This window comes from Meles meles, chromosome 4, assembly GCF_922984935.1.
Source record: "Meles meles chromosome 4, mMelMel3.1 paternal haplotype, whole genome shotgun sequence".
NCBI classification, from domain to species: domain Eukaryota; kingdom Metazoa; phylum Chordata; class Mammalia; order Carnivora; family Mustelidae; genus Meles; species Meles meles.
This window is the reverse complement of record NC_060069.1, coordinates 64,163,998-64,187,738: the sequence shown is the minus strand read 5'-3', so window position 1 is coordinate 64,187,738 and position 23,741 is coordinate 64,163,998. Positions and strand designations below refer to the sequence as shown.

Here is a 23,741-nt window from a genome sequence, read left to right as displayed (position 1 = left end):
AGCTCTGTTTTCCCCATTGTAGATGATTAGCTGTGGTTCTTTCATATACAGCCTTTATGATGTTGAGGTATGTTCCTACTACTCCTATTTTGTTGAAAGTTTTTATAAAAAATGAATGCTGTACTTTGTCAAATGCTTTTTCTGCATCTTTTGAGAAGATCTTACAGTTCTTATCCTTTTTATCATTAATGTGGTATATCATATTGATTGATTTGTGAATATTGAACCACCCCGGCAGCCCAGGAATAAGTCCTACTTAATTTTGTGAGTAATTCCTTTATTTTTTTTAATTTTTTAATTTATTTCTTATTTTTTATAAACATATAATGTATTTTTATCCCCAGAGGTACAGGTCTGTGAATCGCCAGGTTTACACACGTCACAGCACTCACCATAGCACATACCCTCCCCAATGTCCATAACCCCACTCCCCCTCTCCCAAACCCCTCCCCCCAGCAACCCTCAGTTTGTTTTGTGAGATTAAGAGTCACCCCATCTCGTTTCATTTATTCTTCTCCTACCCCCCTAGCCCCCCATGTTGCATCTCCACATCCTCATATCAGGGAGATCATATGATAGTTGTCTTTCTCCGATTGACTTATTTCACTAAGCATGATATCCTCTATTTCCATCCACATCGTCACAAATGGCAAGATTTCATTTCTTTTGATGGCTGCATAGTATTCCATTGTGTATATATACCACTGCTTCTTTATCCATTCATCTGCTGATGGACATCTAGGTTCTTTCCATAGTTTGGCTATTGTAGACATTGCTGCTATAAACATTCGGGTGTACGTCCCCTTCGGATCACTACGTTTGTATCTTTAGGGTAAATACCCAGTAGTGCAATTGCTGGGTCATAGGGTAGTTCTATTTTCAACATTTTGAGGAACCTCCATGCTGTTTTCCAGAGTGGTTGCACCAGCTTGCATTCCCACCAACAGTGTAGGAGGGTTCCCCTTTCCCCGCATCCTCGCCAGCATCTGTCATTTCCTGACTTGTTAATTTTAGCCATTCTGACTGGTGTGAGGTGATATCTCATTGTGGTTTTGATTTGTATTTCCCTGATTCCAAGTGATGTGGAGCACTTTTCCATGTGTCTGTTGGCCATCTGGATGTCTTCTTTGCAGAAATGTCTGTTCATGTCCTCTGCCCATTTCCTGATTGGATTGTTTGTTCTTTGGGTGTTGAGTTTGCTAAGTTCCTTATAGATTTTGGACACTAGCCCTTTATCTGATATGTCGTTTGCAAATATCTTCTCCCATTCTGTCAGTTGTCTTTTGGTTTTGTTAACTGTTTCCTTTGCTGTGCAAAAGCTTTTGATCTTGATGAAATCCCAATAGTTCATTTTTGCCCTTGCTTCCCTTGCCTTTGCCGATGTTCCTAGGACGATGTTGCTGCGGCTGAGGTCGAAGAGGTTGCTGCCTGTGTTCTCCTCAAGGATTTTGATGGATTCCTTTCTCACATTGAGGTCCTTCATCCATTTGGAGTCTATTTTCATGTGTGGTGTAAGGAAGTGGTCCAATTTCATTTTTCTGCATGTGGCTGTCCAATTTTCCCAGCACCATTTATTGAATGGTGACTTTTTTAAAATTTCAAGATACTTTATTTTTAAAACAGGTCACAACACTAAGCTTTTGGCCTATTCTGCCAAAGTACAAGCTACAAACGCTTGCTCAGCAGCGGAGGGGCACCCCTTAGTAGCATGTTTGAAAATTGAATAAAAATCCATATAAAACAAATATTCACATAGTTTCCATAGGAACACAGATAAGTGCCTCCATCTCCTCATCTTCCACACTGTTGCATCTGTGCTGACCCTACTTATAGACATCTCAAAACTGGCAGGAATTAAGTTAAATGGTCGCCCCTCATCCCTCAATCCAAGCTCAACTCGAAGCTAACAGCTATAGGAGCTGCACCTACACAGGTGGCTGGGGGGTGCTTCAGCCCACTCTCCTGGGCACAGGAAAAGGGCAGGGGGCTGGCATCCGGCTCCTCCAGCTCCTCCGGGAAGTCACGGCTCTGGATCTGCTGCATCAGTTGCCACGTCGGCCCCGACGTCAGGTAGTAGATGGTCTCCCTTTGGAACCCATTGAAAGTAGAAGCAGCAGCGACAGTGTAGGCACCCATGTTTTCAAACACCATCCAATCGCCCACATGCATCTCGGGCAGGTCGCAGCGCTCCACAATATGATCAAGGCCGTCGCACATTGGTCCCCATATGCTGGTCGAACAGTACTTCTCATCTGGTTTGGGTCTCTTCTACAGAAGGGGCTTCACGTGGGCGTGATCGTAGAGGATGCAGTTGAATGATCCGTACACTCCATCGTTCACGTGATACACAAACGTTTGTTCACTCGACTCCTCGTCATCATCAGAGCCTGTCTGTTCCTTTAATACGAGTTTTTTGGCAATGCTGTTAACGGCGACATGAAGGCTGATGCAACATTATATCTGCCGGGCTCGGCTATGATGCTCATGCCCTAGTTGGCCAGGAAGTACTTGTCCAGGGCTGGGTTGATAACACTGGTGATCTCTTCAAATTTAAGCTTCACGTCCTCAGATCCAGGAAAGCCACCACCAATATCAAGCAGATACATCTTGAAACCAACCTCAGCTCCCATGTTGAAGACACAGCGGGGATCAGAGATGGCTTGCACGAAGGTCTCAGGATCCGTGCAGCCACTTCCCACGTGGAAGCTGACACCGATGACATCAATATCCAGCTCTCTCGCCCATTCCAAGAAAAGCCTGCTGATTTTGAGTGTGACACCAAATTTAACACTGAGGCTACAGACTGCTTTGGAATCATTGGTGGCAATCTGCAAAAGCAACTTTGCCTTCGGATGTGCCCTGGCAACCTTCATCAATTCAACTTCACTATCAAAAGTCATCATCTGGACTCCATTGTTGGCAGCGTACTTAATCTGAGACACTTGTTTACAAGGATTTGCATAGATAATCCTCTTCGGAGGCACCCCAAGACTGATAGAGTAATTCTCTTAATGTACTGTTAGATTCAATTCAAGTAAGTATCATGTTGAGAATTTTGTACCCGTGTTCATCAGGGATATTGGCCTGTAGTTCTCCTTTTTAGTGGGGTCTTTATCTAGTTTTGCAATTAAGGTAATTCTGGCCTGATGGAATGAATTTGGAAGTTATCCTTCCATTTATATTTTTTAAGACATTTTGAGAAGACTAGGTATTAACTCTTCTTTAAATGTCTGGTAGAATTCCTCTGGGAAACCATCTGGCCCTGGGCTTTGTTTGTTGGGAGATTTTTGATTATTGATTCAAAGTCTTTGCAGATTATGGAGTGTTCTAATTTTCTATTTCTTCCTGTGTCAGTTTTGATAGTTTATATGTTTCTAGGAATTTTTCCCTTCATTCCAGATTGCCCAATTTATTGGTATATAATTTTTCATAATATTTCTTTTTAATTGTTCATATTTCTTTACTGTTGATTGTGATCTCTCCTTTTTCATTCATGATTTTATTTATTTGGGTGCTTTGCTTTGCTTTGCTTTTGATAAGTCTAGCTAGGTGTTTATCAATTCATTAATTCTTTCAAAGAACCAGCTCCTAGTTTCATTGATCTGTTCTACTGTTTCGTTGTTGTTGTTATTGTTTCTGAATCACTTATTTCTGTTCTAATCTTTATTATTTCCCTTCTTCAGCTGGATTTAGGCTTTTTTTTTTTTTTTTGCTATTGCTTTTCTAGCTCCTTTAGATATAAGATTAGGTTGTATATTTGAGAAATTTTTAGCTTCTTGACGTAAGTTTGTATTGCTATACTTTCCTCTTATGACCACTTTTATAGCATTCCAGAGGTTTTGGACTATTGTGTTTTCATTTCATTTGCTTCCACGTATTTTGTATTTCTTCTTTAATTTCCTGGTTAACCCATTCATTCTTTAGTAGGATGTTCTTCGACCTCCAAATATTTGTCATTTTTCCAATTTTTTCCTTGTGGTTGACTTCAGGTGTTTCATAACACTGTGGTCTGAAAATATGCTTGGTAGGATCTCAATCTTTTTGTTCTTGTTGAGGTTTGATTTGTGACACAGTATGTGATCTATTCTGGAGAATGTTCCATGTGCACTCAAAAAGAATGTGTATTCTGGTGTTTTAAGGTGAAATGTTCTGAACATATCTGTTAAGCCCATCTGATCTGGTATGTCATTTAAAGCCATTGTTTCCTTGTTGATTTGTTGCTTAGATGATCTGTCCATTGCTGAATTGGGGTGTTAAAGTTCCCTATTATTATATTATTATCAGCAAATTTCCTTGTGTTTATTATTAATTGATTTATATATTTGAGTGCCCCAAGTTGGGGGCATAAATATTTACAATTTTTAGATCTTCTTGTTGGATAGATCTCTTTACTATGATATAGTACCCTTCTTTATTTCTTGTTACAGTCTGGTTTAAAATCTAGTTTGTCTGAATAAAGTATGGCTATTCTGGCTTTCCTTTAATGTCCATTAGCATGATAAATGATTCTCCACCCTCTCCCTTTCAATTTCAGGTGTCCTTAGGTCTAAAATGAGTTTCTTGTAAGCAGCGTATAGATGGGTCTTGTTTTTCCATTCTGATACCCTATTTCTTTTGGTTGGAGCATTTCGTCCATTTTCATTCAGAGTGGTAATTGATAGATATGAATTTAGTACAACTATGTTACCATAGTTGGTATTTCTGGGGATTTTCTCTATTTTTTTCAGTCTTTGTTGCTTTTGGTCTTTCTTTCGCACTCAAAGAGTCCCTTCATAATTTCTTGAAGGGCTGGTTTAGTGGCAACAAACTCCTTTAGCTATTGTTTGTCTGGGTAACTCTTTATCTCTCCTTCTTTCTGAATGACGGACTTGCTGGATAAAGAATTAGTGGATGCATACTTTTCCCATTCAGCACATTGATTATATCATGTCTCTCTCTTCTGCCCTGCAAGTTTCTGTGGCCAGATCTGCTGCTACTTAATTTATCTTCCTTTGCAGGTTAGGAATTTCTTTTCCCTTTTGTTTTCGGGATTCTTTTCTTATCTCTTTATTTTGCAAATTTTACTACACTATGTTTTGGTGTTGGCCTGTTTTTGTTGATTTTGGTGGGATTTCTCTGTGTCTCCTAGATTTGGATGTGTATTTCCTTCCCCAGATTAGGAAAGTTTTCATGTATAATTTGTTCAATAAACCTTCTGCCCTCTTTCATCTCTCTTTTCCTTCTGGGACTTCTATGATATAAATGTTATTACACTTTATGGGGTCACTGAGTTTCCTAAGTCTACACTCATGATCCAATATTTTTCTTCTCCTCTTCTTTTAGCTTCATTATTTTCCATAATTTTATCTTCCATATCACTTATTTGTTCCTCTGCTTTTTCAATTCTTGTGGTCATTACATCCAGTCAGTTTTGTATCTCAGTTTTAGCATATTTTATTTTGGTCTCACTGGTTTTAGGTCTTTTATCTCTGTGGTAAGGAACTCCTTGAGGTTTTCTATGCTTTTCTCCTAGTATCCTTATGATTGTTGTTTTAAATTCCATTTCAGGCATTTTTACCTATACCTGTTTTGATTAGATCCCTGACCATGACTTCTTGCCCTTTCTTTTGGGGTGAATTCTTCCATCTTGCCATTTTGTCTAGGTTTCTATCTTCTATGTGTTAGCAAAGCCTGTTATGTTTCCCTGCTTTTGAGAGAAATGGCAATATAATGAAGAGGTCCTTTATTGTTCAGGGCGTTGTCCTTCAGGAAGTGTTTCTGGTGTATGCTTTGTGCACTCTGCTCTTGTGTTTTGCCTACTTTTTTCTCAAGTTGGTCCTCTGGAGAGTTTCTCCTTGCTTATAGTGGTGAGTGTTTGGTCCTTGTCCAGTGTGTGGTGAGTTTTAACTAAGTGTGTTTTGGTCTGCTTGTTAAAAGAGGCTAGGTCCTTTTTTTCCCCTACAACTTAAGTTTTGCAGCACTCTATGGTCAGTAGACTTGGTGTGTGCAAGGAGTTTCTTCTGCAGGGATGGACTGTTTCTGCTGTGACTCTCCAGCACACTAGTCCTAGTTCAGAAGCACCTGCAGAGCACAGTGGGGTAGGATTTGGTGTAAGTGGCTCAAGCCTCCACTATGGGGCACTGGGTGCTGGCTGAAGTCCATCCATGCTAATGTGTGGCAGTGGGGGGGGGGGGGGTATGACATCAGCCTGTTTTCTTCCTGGGAGAGGGGAGTTTGAGCATGCTGCTGTTCAGAAAACCCTCACAGAAGAACAAACAATTTCCCCTCATTTGTCCCAGGCATCCTTCAGATCCCTGTCTTCAGCTTTTCTGTGTCTGAACCATCTACCTGCCTGCCAAGTGCAATACTCCTATGTTTTATCTTAGGCATGCTGGCTGGGTTTCAAAACTCCAAATTTTATGGGACCAGTTGGGCATGGGCCTGCACTGATCCTCTGGTGGAGGGTCTTGCAGCACTGTAACTGGTACCAGTTTGTCCCAGAAGGGCAGTTGCAAGAATGCACAGGGGTTTGGGGCTTATGATAAAGCTCAGCAAAAAGCTAGCATCTGGTCATCTGCCCTCAGGAGGGGTCTCTGCTCTTATACTAATGAATCAATGGTGCCCATTGGCTCTTGTGTCCCTGGAAAGGCAGTACCACCTCTCCCAAATGCAATCCAAGAAGGGGAACTGTCTCTCCTGGTGTGACCCAAGGGATCCTCAGACCATGCTGCCCACTCCCAGGCTTTTGCCCCCCTTCTCCACAGGATGATGTCTATGCTTGCCAGGCTCCACCTGACAATGGTGCAGACTTCTAAAACTTTAGTCTTTGAGCTCCACTGCTTGTGAAAACTTGCAATAAGTCAGCCCCTCTGGTTTTCTCCATCAGTAGTTTTGGGGAAGTGTTTTTCTTGTGCAATGTCCTATGCTCTATTCTCTCTTTCTCTCTCTCTCCTCTCTCCTTGATCAGGGCTCTCTCCCCTCTATAGCACTGGTGATTCTTTTCTCCCTCAAATCACATCTCCATATCTCCTACGTTTCACAATGTGGTCTCCTTTCTCCCTCTAGTTGTTCAGTTTGCAGGATGAGGGAAGCATAAGGTCCTTCTACTATCCTGTCATCTTAACCTGCATTTCTCCATTGCATTTCTAAATATTCTAAAATACAAGTTAGAAGGCATGAGGAAATAAGCAGTGAAAGGGTGGCAAGCAAAAGCTTTAATTTCTGGACTCTTGTTTGTGAATGATAGAAACTGGATATGAATGATAGAAACTGGGGACTCTTCATGAAGTGAGGAAACTGGCCCTCAGCTTCTCTAGGCTTAGAGTTTGGGAGCTTTACAACTTTCTCCCCCTTAAGAATTATAATTGGTGCTTTCGGATCATGAATTTGCTTCTGGTGATGGAAGCAAGGCCCTTTCCTAGGTAGTCCTATCATTTTCATATGGATGGAGAAAACCACTTCCCCAAAAGCCAGGGCATATGGTAGGGGGAAAAATTTACATGTCCATTGCACAGACTAGAATGCCAGGATGGAAGATATTGAAAGTTATATGAATAGATAAAATCACATGTGTCATGGGAAAACAAAACAAAACAAAACAGAACATGAAAGTGGTGAATTAAGGAAACATCAAAATTTATATTCTATATGAGGAAAGTTGGAGGAAAAATGTTATGTAATATTTGGGTGGTTATTTTGTCTGTCTATATAAGACTTACAAAGTCATTGAAATCAATCTGTATTTTCGTAGTCTTTTTTTCCCTTAATCATTAGAGAATCATTTTATTTCTATATTAAAGAGGACTTTACATCATATTTATGACTGTTTGTTATAGTTATTTAAGACACCCTTTGGTAGGGAAGTTGTTTACAAGTTAACTCACAGTTATTCACGCTAAATCATTCATACAATAAACAGAGCTTGGCTGCATTTGCCATTTAACACTTTTTTTTTTTTTGGTTCATTTGTTATATTTACAGAGCAGGAAAGAAAATTTCTCAAGTCTTTTTTCCACCTTATGGTCTAGCCCTGTATCAATAAAAAGTGGAATTCCAAGATGTGATCACATTTTAATGGGTTTGTAATATGGTGAAAAAGAAAATTATTAACGGTACAGTTATTATTCTTTTAGTTAATAAGTCATTTGGGAATAAGAGAAATATAATAAAGAAAGAAACAAGTTACACTGTGCATAAGAGGAAAAGATGAATAGAGGTAAAGAAAACCTGACTTTAATTTTCTGCATAATTAAATTTTGATTTCATGTATAGTCCTCTGATTTTTTTAATGAAATATGTCTTTTAGACAGAGAGAAAGAAACTCTTTGAACTACTTGAAATATTGATATTTTGAAAGAAAATTAATATAGTAATAGTAATAGTGATAATAAACAGTAATAGGAGCAATAAACATTTAAAAAATATTATCATTATTTCAAACATAGGAAACAATCCTGAATGAAGATAGAAAACTCAATGCATAGATAAAACATAGAAATGTAGTATTAATCTTAGAAGAATAGTTTTTGGGTGTAATATCTGTTTTAGTCTTTAATTCTTTCATGGATATTGATAATTCTTTTATTTTTTGTTGAAGGAAAATTTCCTGTTTGAAATAGTAAAAATAGAGTAAAAGCTATTGCAAACAACACCCAAGTCTCAATGGTTTAATGCAGTAAAGTTTATTTTTCACACACAAAGTCTAAAGCAGATGTTCTGGGTTAGTGGCTCTCCTCTAAGGAGGAAGTCAAGGACCCAGGCTTTTTTCACCTAGTGGATGCTCCGTGGTGGTGACAGAGATTTGACCTCATAGGAATGCACATTTGTTCTGGGTATGGACTTGCTTTACCTGCCAGCAATACTTTGGCCAGAAGCACTATTCATGGACTTACAGAACAGTTAAATTCACCATCTTGAAATCTCACACATCATTGTTTTACAGCAACAGATGTGTGGCAGAATGGCATTCACTGGTCTTTCCATATATGTCCCTGCCTGGGATATTCTCCTACAGCATAGAGTGTATGTTTTGAACACATATGATACTGTTTCTCCCAAGGTCGTAATCTATGACTCCAAGAATCGAGAGGGAGAAATATGAATTGCTCCTCTCACTATTACACCTAATTATTCATTTGCAAAACTTTGCTTCCCATCGTTGAAACTTGTAACTTTTCTGATTTAGTGATCTCAGTTTCCAAGGAACTAAGGAATGTTTCCATCAAGTTACATGACCGCTGTTCCATTGAATTGTAAATTGAGACTGCCATCTGGCTATTTTGAACTTCTCATATCACTAAATTAATTGTAAAAGAGAAGAATATTTTATTGATCCTGACTATCAAGAAGAAATTAGCCTGCTGCTATCCACTGGGCACAGAGAGGACTATATTTGGAACTAAGTGGATTCTCTGGATTACCTTTTAGCCCATACATCTTTAATAGAAATATTAATGGAAAGCTACAGAAATGCAAAGAAGATAGAGTTACTGAGGCATTAGATTCTCCAGGAATAAGGATTGGAGTCACTCTATCAGCTTAATACCCATAATGAGCAGAAATACTGGCTGAGGTCAGAAGAACATGCAGCAGGTAATGGAAGAAATTATAATTACAAACTTTCTTCCGATTAGTTACAGAAACAATGACTCTAGTCATAACTGTTGCATACAGTACTTTCTGTCTTTCTTCCTTATGTTCTTATTATAAATAAAGACAGGTAATAATGGCTAGTGCTTTTGCTTTTGTGCTAGGTATAGATATCCAAGGTAGGGTTATAATTGGACCAGTAGAGGAACTAACCTCACCAATAAATCAGTAGGGTGATACTGACATTCTTGCATGTATCTTCTCTTTTGTGGGAGAAAATTAGAGTATTTTCATTGGAATAAATGCAGAAGCATGAAGTTATTTCTATAGAGGTTAAAAAATGTGAGGAAGGATGTGCACAGATACTGAGATGACAAAGGTAAGGAGTGTTCTTATATTATTGAGTCTGCTCCAAATCCACTCTTCTATAATGTCTTCTGTAATGCTGGGGCTAGGAGAGGTTACATGTCTGACAAACCAATTCATTTCTGCTAGTAGATGGCACAAAGGGGCTTTGGAAAGTGGAAAAGGAGAGAAGAGACTTTCTTTCTTTCTGTCAGTGTGGTTTGAACAGCAGCAGTCAGACACCATTTATTTATTTATTTATTTATTTATTTGACACAGAGAAAGAGAAGAGGACACAAGTAGGCAGAGTGACAGGCAGAGGGAGAGGAAGAAGCGGGCTCTCTGCTGATCAGGGAGCCTGATGTGGGGCTCAATCCCAGGACTCTGGGATCATGACCGGATCCAAAGGCAGCCACTTAATCAACCGAGCCACCCAGATGCTCCATTCAGACACCTTTTCAAATATGTTTTGGCACCATCAAAGCTGAACTTGTGCTCTGTCAGGGGTATCGTGTACACCTTATTAAGAGGTCAGAGTACCATCTCCTGAAATCCCTCCTCTGAGCTCCTGAGATACAATCAGTAGCTGGGAGATGTGTTGTAATATATTCTGATTTCATTTTTTGATATTTAAGCCTTGCCCTCCCTTTCCCATTTGGTCCCACATTTGAACAAGGTAAAAAGAAGGTCTTAGTGTGCCTCCTCCTTTGGCACCAGTGTGAAATTGAAACCTTGCCAATCTCCATCTCATGCACAGGAATTTTTCCCAGTCCCAATAGAGGAGCCAGTATAAAGGCCCAACCCACTCTATCTGCCTCACTCAAGTCAGCACAGACTTACTTGTGCATGCCGTTCTTTCCTCAGCAGTCCTTGTGTTGGTAATATACTTTTTCTCAAATTCTCTTGTGTGGAGTGTCACCAGCTTCTTTATCTTACCTATAATTGGAAGGGAGTCCATCCCACCTTTAAGAAGTGACCATAGATATATTCCCCCCTCAGAGGACTAGCAACCAAATTACATACAGTCACTCTGGGCTCCTAGGTTTTGGTAACTCATCTTTTCCCTTTTGTTTCCTACTATATTTGTCATTATTACTACATTACAAATCACCCAAAACTAATGCCTTACAGCAAACACCTATTATATCACAGTTTCTGAGGATTAGCAATGTGGACACAAATAACTGGATGCCTCTGCATCAAAGTCTTTCATGGGGTTGCATTCAAACTGTTGGCAGACACTGTGGTCTCATCTGAATGCTTGACTGGGAGGAGGAGAAATCAGCTTCCAAGATCTCCTATATGGTTTCATATGGTTTGTATCCTTGACACCTGAACATTTCTCTCCAAAAGACCATCTCATGACTTGGCAGCTGGCGTTCCCCAGGTGAGTAATCCAAGAAAGAATGGATGAAAGCATGCCAAGAACAAAACCGTAGTGTTTTTATACCCTCAACTTGGAAGTGACATTTCATTATTTTTGATTTATTATATTCATTGTAAGTATCACTAAGTCTAGCCCATTTCAAAGGGAAGTTATTGCACAGGGCATGAATACCAGGCAGTGGAGGTTACAGAGGCCATTTTATAAACTCTCTATAACATCCAGTGTTAGAGGTGGTAGTAGTTGCCTGCAATTATTTCTGAGTTACCTAAAAGTTCTCTTTTTGCTTCTTTGGTTTCACAGGTTACACACTGTACAATCACTGCCTTAATATTAAATCTCCTATCTTTGAATAATGTGGTTTATTTTTCCTGACTCGATACTGAGGGATACAGTTCTTAGAGTCCTCTGCCAGAATTTCTCCAACCACCCAGCTCAACAAGGGAAGAGAGCATGCCATACTTTTGTCCATTGGTCAGAACCCAGTCATGTGACAAATATAACTGTGAGAGAAGCTGAGAAATGTACAGAGTGCACAGATATTAGTGAGATTAGCAGTTTCTGTCACGCTGATTAATTTTCAAGAAGTCATACACACATTGTCAACACTTCCTGGATACCACTTTCTTGGCTAAGTAAATTTTTCTATACAAATTTCTGCAGAAAATCAAAACACTCTGTAAGCAGAATGATTCTATTTTTTTTCCTTTATTTTCATTCAGTTTCTCACATTGAGGCTATTAATTTCCCTAAGGCATTGGAAATAGCTGGAACTTTATACAGGTAACAGTTAAAGAAAATCTGTGATTCAAAGGTATTTATATAAGAAAGATATTAAGTTGTTATCGAATTAAAATATTAGTAGTTGCTACTATACAGTATTTTCAGCAAAAGAATAGTGAATTGTAGAAATTCTGGACAATTTATTAGCATAAATACATTGTACCTTATGTATCCCTTTCTCTACTATTGAGGACTTTAAAGTCCTTAAAGAGAAATGAAAATGAATTTCATCTCTGTGAAATTCCTCTGTGGCGGTTTATCTGCTACTTTCAAATACTATGGATCTTTATAGTAAAAACAGAATAGACAGAATTCATAGTTTGGATAGCAGGAATTCGTAATAGTAAACTTCAGTACTTTTGGAGTTATGACAAGGAGCTTATTCAACTTCAGAATAAGTTTTCCAACTTTAACTTTTTGCACCTAGTGGATACTATTTGGCATTTGTTTTCTTTTGTAACAATTAATTTTCAGGGGTGCTTGGCTGGCTCAGTCAGAAAGCATGTGACTCTTGATCTTGGGGTCATGAGTTTGAGCCCCATATTGTGTACAGTGATTACTTTAAAAATTAATAAAAATCAAATTAATTTTTGAACAGGTAATATATTCATATGGCTGTCCAAAGGAAAACAAACAAAAAAATACGCAATGAAGTCTCCTTTGCACCTGTTACTCAGTCCAATCAATACATTTGACCACCCATTTACAAGAGTAACTATTGCTGTTAGTTTCTTCTGCTAAAGAATTCATGCATGTACACATAAATATAAACATATCTCCTCTTTGTATAGACAAAGGTTATTTTACACATTGTTTTGTATTTTGTTTTTTTTCCCACTTTATATATCTTGTATTTCCCAAAACTGTTTAGAGAAAAGTTCATTCTATTTTTCTTCCCTGACAACTATAGTTGCATGTAGTACATTCTATTGGATGAATGTTCTATAGCAAATTTAACTACTCTCCCATAGATGGACCTTATAATGTTTTACATGTGTTATTTCTGTAGAATCAATTCTCGAAAGTAATTTGATGGTTCCAGGAGAATATAATTTTGTTTTAATTTTGTTATTAAATTATTCTCTGTAGGGGGTTGTAATAATTTACATTCCAATAAGAAATGTATGAGAAAGCTTATTTCCTACATTGGTTATTTTTCCAATGAAAATTTTATTTACCTGAGAATCTGTACTTGTGACATTTTCCAAAACCAAAACGATAAGTAATCATTCTTCAACCCACCTCAAATGTCTGAAAAAGATCAGAGTGCTAAGATTTGAATAACTTTAAGTAGACCTCTTCTAAACTATCTACAATAGATTTCATAAGTAACTATATGTTGTTGTTGTTGGAGGAGGACTAGGAACTATATCTTTAAGATCTTCCTCTCTCATTGAGCTGGATTAGCTAGCAATCTTGTAATACAAGGTTCTCTGCTAACACTAAATTTTGTTGGAGAATATCACTTCAGCTTTGATATGGTCCTTAGTAGCATTTCTGAAATTAGTTTTCAAAATTAAATTTGTTGAGGCTATTTAACTATTGCTTCTGTTATGTAGTGATTTAATAACAGGTAATGTCGAAACAGTGTTTGGAATGTGGCATGAAATCTTTACTACACTGAATGAAGTTTTAAGTTAGAACAATGTTGTCTTTGCAATCCAAACAATCCTTTCCAATATTATCTTATGTGAAATCTTAAATGAAAATCATTAGCACAGCAAGGTTAAATTCAGTTGTGTAAAAGGAACTTGTAATGTCATCAATTGATATGATTGTTATATTCTATCTGCAAAATACCTTGAAAAGCAGGTCTTTCTGTGCTTTACATTATTAACATTAATGATGGTTTTAAGAGTTTTAGAAGCAAACACTTTTAATCAAAATTCTCCTTTGGATAAATTCATGCTCAAAAACCATGAGCCAAGGTTTAGTTCACAAAGAGCCAAGAGTTCTACTAAAAAGTGCATTCAAGTAGATTCTGGTGATTGAGGTATTGTTAATGGGCATACAAAATCAGGTGGTGAGTTTTTGTCTCTACATAAAATAAATGTAATTATCTTCTCAGACCCAAACATTTCAGGCAAGGTAAGCTTTTTTATCTGAACTGATAAACAGTTCAGATAAACTGAACAGATCTTTTTGGTTCCCAGCTTCAGTTTGTATTTACTATTTGTCTAAAGCAAGTCACAAGCATTCATATTTCAGCCAAAAGTTCAAAGGTTCATCTTAGAAAAGCTTTCTAATCTCTTTCTATCTTTCTCTATTTTTTGGCCCTTTTTGTTTATGAGCTTCACACCATTTAAGATTCTATCTCTTTGCTTTACATTAATAAAGGTTTAATGATAATCTGTTTGCTTCAGCCTAAAGGCGTAAAACTGAAACAAAGTGGGATTCTTATCTTACTTAGGGTTTTCCCCAATTCCACAAAAATTAATCCCCCTAAATATTTTGCTGGTGTTTTCTCCCTGAAAGAGGCACCTCCAAATCTTTTACCCTGCAGGAGACCTCCTAAGAAATCATTTCAAGAATCTGATAAGAGCTTTTTTTTTTTTTTTTTTTTTTTTAACTTCTCTCTCTTTTCTTTCTGTTTGAAAGGCTGGGCAGTAAAGCAAGGTACCCATTTTTCTTTATCTGACAGAGAAAATGCTTCCTCTAGTCTTTGGTGCTTACGGTAATTAGGGAGTAAAACTGTTTCTGATTTTTATTTCATTCTTTCTCTTTAGTCTATTTTCCCGTTCATCTAGAACAACTTCTGGTTTCACATCTGCCAATTTACCCTTGTTCTCATTAAAACTTCAACTGAAAAACCTTTCTTTCAAAAAGTTTGACCCTACTTAGAGAGGCCTAGCAAAAATTCTTTCCATGCCTTGGTATTAATTAAAACCATGTTTCCTCTAGGCAGTTCCATTGTATAAAAATGATAAAATAAAAGTAGATAAAAAGAAATACAGTGAAAGCATAAACAAAGGGCAGGGAGAGTGAGGTGGAAGAAATGGTTGCTTACTTTGTAATCTTTAACTGCGAGCTCATTGGGGGTGGATACTCATGTATTAAGTAACTAGTTCGGCTTTTATTTTAAAGTTCACTTAAATCTTTATTCAGATTCCTTTCTTCCAAAATTGACGGTACAGAGGGAACATCATACAGTTATTAAAACTAAGCAGAATACATCCATCTGGCATGACTTTCAGGAATCCAGCCCACTAAGTTTTGCTATGGGTTTGATGACTCAACCCCCTAAGATGCAGCACAAGGAAGAATTTCCTCATTTTGCAGAACTGCCAAATCTCATTCATTGGAGTGAAGGATCCTCATTTGGGGCTCATTTTTAGAAGTTGTTTATCTGTTTAAAAAAAAATTTTTTTTTTTTAAAATCTCAGCAGAGGGAGTTTGTCATGACTTTATAAACAGCAAGTAAACATACTCTGACTTCTTTCCCCTACGAAGCTTCAGATTTTTGGTCACTGCGCCCAGTTTTTCTTCTTTTTCTTCCGTTTTTGTACCTCAGCTACATCTCTTAGCTTAGTTTATTTTTTAGAGGCTCCAATTTATTTTCCTCCATTGAAACATTTGTCTAATTTACACCACTTGCTAAAGTTCTTGTTTTATTTTTACATTTTCCTTGTAAAGCTGTTCATCTATAAGCTCCTCTGTTATTTATCCCCACTTTTTAAAAATACCGTAATTATTAATGTTTAGTGCAGGCACTATGCCAAGTACCCTCCCAGCATTTTCTCCGGAGAAAGACACCTTTATTATCCCGTTCGACAGATGAGAAACAAAGGCACGGAATCCAAGTAACTGGCATGAGGTCCGATGGCTGAAACCCAGCTATTGGCTCCAGAGGTAATGCACGTATAGAGAAAAAAATCTTTAAAAAGTTTTATTAGACACAGAGAGTATTTGTCAACTATGTGCAAATTAAAAAAAAAAAAAAAAGCTCGTATCTGTCCCACCAGGAGACGAGTTTTTCAGTTTTGGCCACTTAAAAAAAATCCGTTTCCTATTTTTGAGCCTCTTGCCATTTAACACGGCTTCTCGAGGCCCCTCATCCCACTTCGCTCGGCAAACGTGTCTTTTATTATGACTCAGCCCAGCCCGCTCTTTGCCAAGCGGCTGACGCTCGCGGCGGAGGCGCCGGGGCCGCCGCTCGGGGGCGAGGGCTCGCGCCGCGGCTCGCGCGCTCTCCTCCCGCTTTACGGCTGCTGAAAACCCGGCCCGCGCCCGGCAGCCGTACCGCAGACGAGCCCGCGCCCGCGCCCGCGCCGCTCAGGTAATCAGAGTCCTTCTGTTTTCAAAGTTTTGTCAAAACGAGCTCGGCGCTCTGAGGCGGCGCGGTCTGGGCCGAGCCGTCCGGCCCTCCCTCTCGCCCAGACTGGCGCAGCTGCGGCGCTGGCCGCACCCCTTCATGGGTCCCGGGACGCCAACCCAGCGTCGGGACCCGGGCGGAGGGGCGCTCCGGCGGCGGCGGGGCGGGGGCAACCTCGAGGGGCGGTGCGCGGGGCACCTGGCTCCGGCTGCCCCCACTCAACTCCGGCACTCGCGGGCCGAAGGAGCCCCCATCCTCTCCTCGAGCCCCCCGCCAACCTCTCGAATCCGATTGTCCTAAGAGCGGAGACCAGGATCTCCCGAGTGCCCTTTTCTGACACGTTCACACATGCACGCACGCCACCTGGGCTGCCGGACGCGGCACCCTAGCGGGACGCAGGTAAAGACAAGCTGCGGACCGGTGTTTAGGGGATGGCTCGCCCAGAGTGACGCCCCGCGTGTGGAATGCCGCTACAGAGGACGCGCAGGATGGCTTTCTCAAGGAAGTTTATGAGAAGTGTTGAAAGAGCAGCCTATGATTAGCGTCTGCGCTGGCTTCTTAGTGTCTGCCTTAGTACACATTTGCCCTGTGGTCTCATTCTTCTGTAGCGCCAACCTCTAGCCCCCTGACGCCTATGTTTAACACGTTCCTTACACCCCCCCCCCCCTTTCCCTCCTTTATTGGGTATTTCATCTTCTGGTGTTTGTGTTCTTTTGTTCTTCACTGTTAGAATAACAAGTACACGTACAGTATCGTTTACTTTTCTGTCGTCCCTTTCCTGACTGTTGTTTGTGTATCCAGAGCAGAGTAATAGATCCTGGACCTGTACATGTATGTCGTACTACTTCATTTAGCTATGCGGAACAGAAGACTTGAGTTGGTTAAAAACTGACCTTAGGAACCTAGATAAGTGGTACTGCTTGTTGATGGACTACTTCTTGACATGGGTTCCTGTGGTATTCACTCCATTTAGTAGAATTCAGTAAAAGTTCTTTGAAAGCCAGTCATGGATAGTGACTAACCATGACAGGTTAAGAGAGAAACGAAATTCAGTTCTTGTCCTACGGACACTCTATATCCAGGAGAAGGGACCATAATGAGTACTGCACTAGTGGTACAAAGTGCTCTAGGTGTATGGGGGGAAGAAGAATAAGGAAAGGGTTGGGTTTTAAACTGGGCTTTGATGTTTGAGTAGTATTTGCCCCATTTCTTTAAACTCTCCTAACAATTCTTAATAGGAAGAGGATATCATTCAACAGTACTTTCACCTGAAACTACTCGGAACTTTTTCTCCCCTATAATTGGCAGTAATTTCTGATCTCAGGACTTCTGGGAAATATGAAAGTAACTTCAGTTCACAAGAGTGAGCCGATGTATTCCTGGTACCATACAAAGAATATTATAGACTTTTATTTTAGGACCAACAAGAATGAAGTAATAAATTTTTAATTATAAAAGCACTAACAGATTGACAGAAACCTTAATATTTATTTGTTTAGTCACCAAATTTACCAAATGCTTGATGTGTGCCAAGCATTGTTTTTGGCACTGGAATAAAGCACTGCCTTCTTGGAATATACACGCTAGTGGAGAGAGACAGTATATATATATATGAAATAGAAAAATATGTAGTAAGTGCTGTGGCGAAATAGTGTGTGTGGTGTTTGTGTTTAGTGGTTTGAAATAGGATTGTAAGGGAAGGCCTCCAGAGAAGGTGACCTTTCAGTAGACATAGAGCAGGTGAAGGAGTCAGCCATGTTATAATTGGGCCAAGAGCTTTTTAGGTGCACAGAACAGAAAATGCAGAGACCCCAGATATGGGTGTGTTCAGATAACAGCCAAGAAGCCACGTGGGTGGAGTAGTGTGGAGGAAGGAGGGATGTAGGAAATGTGGTCTTAAATGAAGTAGAGGCTAGATTGTATTACTGGTCTAGTAAGCTATTGTAATGACTCTAGATTTTTCTTGAAGTGATATAGATGCCTTTGGAGTGTTTTCATCAGAACTGACAACTATTTAATACCCTTACTCTAGCTGCTATGTTAAGAACAGATTGAAGGAAGAAGGCAAGGGTAGAAGCAGGGGTGCCAGATAGGCTTTTATAATAATCCATGTGATAGATGATGTTAGGTTAGACCAGGATGGTAACAGTGGAGATGGTGGAAAGTTCAGATTCTGGATGTATTTTGATGTACAATCCGCAGGATTTGCTAACAGATTGCGTATGGAGTATGAAAGCAAAAAAAACTGGGAGAACTTATACTGAGATGGAAAGATAGCAGGAGAAAGATATGGCAAGGATTAAGAATTTGGATTTGAACACGGTAAGGGTTGGATTTTAAATATCCAAGTGGGGATGTCAAGCAGGCAGTCTGAAAACCGGGCTAATGATACACATTTGGGATTTTTCAACAATTAACTGATTTTAGAAGTGGAGAGATTGGATAAATTCTTTTAAAAAAATGTGTAGGGTTAGAAAACTGAAGAAGACCAAGGATTGAGCCTTGGGGCGCTCCTACATTATGAGATGAGAAAGAACAATCAAATGATTCTAAAAATGAGCTGCATGCTTGGTAATGAAAAGAGTTGGAGAGTGTAGGATCCTGGAAGCCAAATGAAGGAAGCGTTTGAAGAAGTAGGAGACTCACCCACTGTTCTAAAGATGAAGATTGAGAATTGACTCAGCAAAGGAAAGCATTGATGACTTGATGATAGCAGTTTCCATGCAGTGATGGGTGATGAAAGCTTGTTTGGAATGTTTGAAAATAGAAGAGAAAATTGAAGAGGGTAATGGGGTGTGTCCTTTGAAGATTTATATGGAAAAGATAGAGAAATGGAGGATTTGTTGGAAGGCTAAATGATAGAGAGTTTTAAAGATGTGTGAAACAATGGCATGCTGTTATGCTAATGACAAAGAGCCCGTAGACATGGGAAGTTAATGATGCAGGAGAAGGAGGGATTGTTTTCATGTTAGAGAGGATGCAACAGGAGAGGTTATCTATTACTAGGATGGGCTGCTTATTGGTAGTGATAAGAGAGAAGGAAAACTGGACACAGATGCAGGTGGGGATGTGTGTGGATGTTCTTTTTGGATCACTTCACTTCTCATTGTGATAAGTGACAGTTGTGATACATTAGAAATTTGTGGGAAATATCTTTTTTCCCATTTGGTTAGTGAATATATTTGGTGAGCATATACTTTGAGATTCTGAAAATTTCCTGAAGCAAAGAAATAAGTGTTTGTTGAGGAAAGAAGAAAGGGAATTTCAGCCTTGGGTTCTGCTTGGGAGGAGTCTCGGAAAGAAAGTTGAAATTATAGAATAAAAGTGAGCTATAGGTGAAGGAAGAAATAAGGTAAGCAAAATCATATCATGAAATTTGGGAAAGGCTGTTATGAAGAAGGTGAAAACATTGAATTTCTCTAATGCTGTCAGATAACTACAGTAAAGTTCTAAGGGTATTATCATCATATCAAACAGATGCCTTAATTTTTAAGTACCAAGTATGATCTAATGGAGAGTGGTGAAATCTACTTATAGATGGATGGTATTAGATCTGGAAAGAGATGTTATCTAGAAATAGATTTCAGGTTGGATTTTGAAAATGATATAATGAGACTGGATTGGCAACAAATTGGGTATAGGGAAAGATAGCCTTTTGACAACAGTACTAATGGATATTGAGCAGTTTGACAAGATGGAGAGAATTGTTGATGTTGGAAATAGGACTTGTTTGAGATGAATTTCTATCATTATTTAGGGATCATTTGTTTACTGATTCTAATTATAAAACAGAGTTCTGTCTGAGGTCTTGTCAGTAGATGGTGATACTAAGATGCAAACGACATAAGCCCTGCCTTCAAATTACCATATCTAGTAGAGAACAAAACCAAAAGAATGTTACACAAATATTCTGAGAAAATTGATAAATGTCTTGAGATTTTTTTTTAAAATTTTTTAAAGAGTTTGTTTATTTGACAGAGAGATCACAAGTAGGCAGAGAGGCAGGCAGAGAGAGAGAGAGAGAGGGAAGCAGGCTCCCTGCTGAGCAGAGAGCCTGATGTGGGGCTTGATCCCAGGACTCTGGAATCATGACCTGAGTTGAAGGCAGAGGCTTAACCTACTGAGCCACCCAGGTGCCCCATCCTTGAGATGTTTAAAAAAAAATTTATTACGGAAATTATCAGACAATCCAAAGTAGAATAGTATAATGAATCCCAGTGTATTCATCATCCTGTAAAATCTCTCAGTTCTCTGTTGATCTTTTATTTTGTGGGAGCGTAGAAAATGCAGAGATTGTTTGTTTGTAGATCAGAATACGAAGACTTCATAGAGCCTCTCCTATATGGGTAGGTAAAAAGATAGTTGAACTGCATTGTAGTTGGTTCTAGTTCTGTACCTGCCAATTGCTGGGCCAATTTCTGTTACTCGTTTGATCTATTCATTTTCTTGGTAGAGTGTGGTGCTATTCTATATCAAGGGGCTGCAAACTATAGCCCTCAGGCCAAAACCAGCTTGCCACCTTTTCTGTAAATCAGGTTTTCTGGATCAGAACTACATCTATCAGTTTATTATCTGTGTCTGCATTTGTCATAGGCCATATCATTGAGTTGTTGAGACAGAGATGCTATGGCTGGAGAAGGCTCAAATATTTATTCTCTGGTCTTCTACAAAATGTTTGCCAAACCCTATTCTATGTGATCTCTGTGATTGATTCCTTTAGCTGGAAAGTGTTAGTTAATCTATTAGTGCACCCAAAATTAGCAATAATAGCTAATATTTTTTGAGCATTTACTAAGAGCTAGCATTGTTGTTTTGGTTTGTATGTATATGTACTAACACATTTAATTTTCACCAAAACCCTATCAGGTAATACTTCAAAAATGAAAGCCACAAATGGGTAAGTAACTTGCCCATGGCTGTATAGTAATAAGTAGTGCACCAAGCAGTCATATTACAGTATCCATATCTTAACTATAATGCTACATTCTTTTTAGAGACATCGGAAAAATATATATGAAAAGAATTTTAGCCAATGAGAGTATGATAATTCATAAATCAGTGCTTTGCAGTTTAAGTCCTATGCTGTGGTTATATGTATAAAGTCTGTAAGATTCTGATTAATCCTCAATGTATATTACAGTTGAAGAGGTATGAAATCTTAAATATGCCTTGATAGAAAATTCTAGTTTGTCATCATTTCTCATGAGGCCTTATCTTTGAAAGAATACTTTACTGTAAGAAAATATAAAGTATAACAGTAGGAATCTATTATTGTTTCTTCTGATAATATCAGTTTTTAGGAGTTTATACCTTTAGTATATGACATGATTGTTTGGTGCAAAAAATTAGAAGTTAAGGGCCAAGAATTCTAGTCCCAGTTCTGTTCCTGGATAGCTTTTGTGCCCATGCCTTCTTTCACCTTCAGTTTTTTTTTTTTTTTTAGACTGAGAAATGAAGAGGTAGCTCACGATCATTTTAGTGCCTCTTACAGCTCAAAAAATATAATTATATAGCTTTTTTACATGGTGCATTCAAAGAAATATGATAGCAACATGGAAGAATGAGGTTTGTTAAGATAAAAATTTTAGTTCTCCTTTTTCCTTACTACACACACACAAACATATATAGATATGTATACACATAAATATAAGCGTTACATATAGCTATAAAATCAATATTATTTTTAAAAATATGTGATTTATAGTCATATTTGGTATGTAGGCAGTTAAATATCTGTCTTTATGTTTGTCTGTTTTTGTTTTTGTATGAAGGAATGGATAATTTTTCCCCCTGAGCCAAAGACATACAGTTACATAGAAAGTGAGTCTTGATGAATCCCTTGACCTCTATGATCTGGCATATTGTCTCTTGTTTTCTTTTGCAAAATTTGATTCATTGCTCAGTTTGTTTGCCATTTAAAAGCAAATGGTGTGCTTGAAATCAGGCTTGTCTGTTTTGCACTGTTGCATAGGATATTGATGTCAGACAAAATTGTAATTTAATTGTTTTGACATTTTGATCTGAGCAGTTCAGATAAGAAAGGTGATTTGTCTTGCATAGAAACCTAGTATTTTGAGCTCAGCATGATTTTCCCTACTTGTCTGTAAGTGTGGTTTCAATGTTTAAAAAAAGTTTTAATCATAATGGGAATTTATGCTGTCAATATTAATTACCAAAATATAGTTTGTTTAGGATGTATTACAGATATTTTTAGATGTTTGGTCATGAAAAACTTTAGAAGAGGATGAATCCTTTAAAAATAGATAATGAAAATTCTATACTTTTGACTTTTTTCATTGTATGTAATACCACCTATGAATGTTTTCTATATTAGAGATGGCATTTTGCTTTTTTAAAACCTTGGCATATAAGTATTCATTAACTTTTTCACTTTTAGGGCATTATTTATTATATTGCTCCAGACTCATTTATTGGTAAATTTATAACTCTGCATGAGTCGTGCTGCCTTATTCTTGTGCATTGAGTCCAATTATCACTGGTGATAAAATAACCTCAAATAATGCATTCTTTTTATTTATTTATTTGTTTATTTGACAGAGAGAGAGAGAGATCGCAAGTAGGCAGAGAGGCAGGCAGAGAGAGAGGGGGAAGCAGGCTCCTTGCCGAGCAGAGCCCGATGTGGGATGTGGGGCTCAATCCCAGGACCCTGAGATCATGACCTGAGCCAAAAGCAGTGACTCAACCCCCTGAGTCACCCAGGTGCCCCCAAATAATACATTTTTTTTTTTAAGGTTATTTATTTATTTATTTGACAGAGAGAGAAATCACAAGTAGGCAGAAATAGGCAGAGAGGCAGGCAGAGAGAGAGGGAGAAGCAGGCTCCGTGCTGATCAGAGAGCCTGATGTGGGCCTTGATTCCAGGACCCTGGGATCATGACCTGAACCGAAGGCAGAGGCTTAATCCACTGAGCCACCCAGGCGTCCCCCAAATAGTGCATTCTTAAATGTACTTTGAATTTTTTTATCTTTCTACACTTAGAAATGAGAAAACAAACAAAGTAGAAACCCTTTTAAAACAAATCATACTCTCCAAGTAATTGTGGGTTTTTTTTTTCTTACTTTGTTTTAATTGTCAATTTAACACGTTAGTCAATGATTTGACAATTTTTTGGGCATCTCCTGATTTTAAGAAGCACTTACAGCTTAGTTCCCCTAGGCGACCATTCAGGTTCCTTTTTTTTCCTTTTAAACCAAACCTGAAATGTATTTTCTACTAGGCTTCAGAACTCTTAAGAGTGTGTTTAAACCTTCTGGTGCACTGAATTACTTTTTTTTGAAATGCTGGTTGTAGAAGTCAGCTTGAGATTTTTAATTACATTTAAGTGATAA

At 38.5% G+C, this 23,741-nt stretch overlaps 1 protein-coding gene and 1 pseudogene across 1 annotated transcript in view; one reads left to right on the top strand and one right to left on the bottom strand.

Annotated features, from left to right (window-relative positions):
• Positions 1 to 1,881: 1,881 nt before the first annotated feature.
• On the bottom strand, positions 1,882 to 2,918 carry LOC123940690 (annotated as a pseudogene).
• A 13,315-nt stretch (positions 2,919 to 16,233) lies between these two features.
• Positions 16,234 to 23,741, top strand: part of NAALADL2 (N-acetylated alpha-linked acidic dipeptidase like 2) — a 1,427,879-nt gene continuing 1,420,371 nt past the window's right edge. The window contains exon 1 of the mRNA XM_046003219.1: positions 16,234 to 16,355. The gene's annotated coding sequence lies outside the window, so the exon portion shown is untranslated. The remainder of the gene's footprint in view (positions 16,356 to 23,741) is intronic.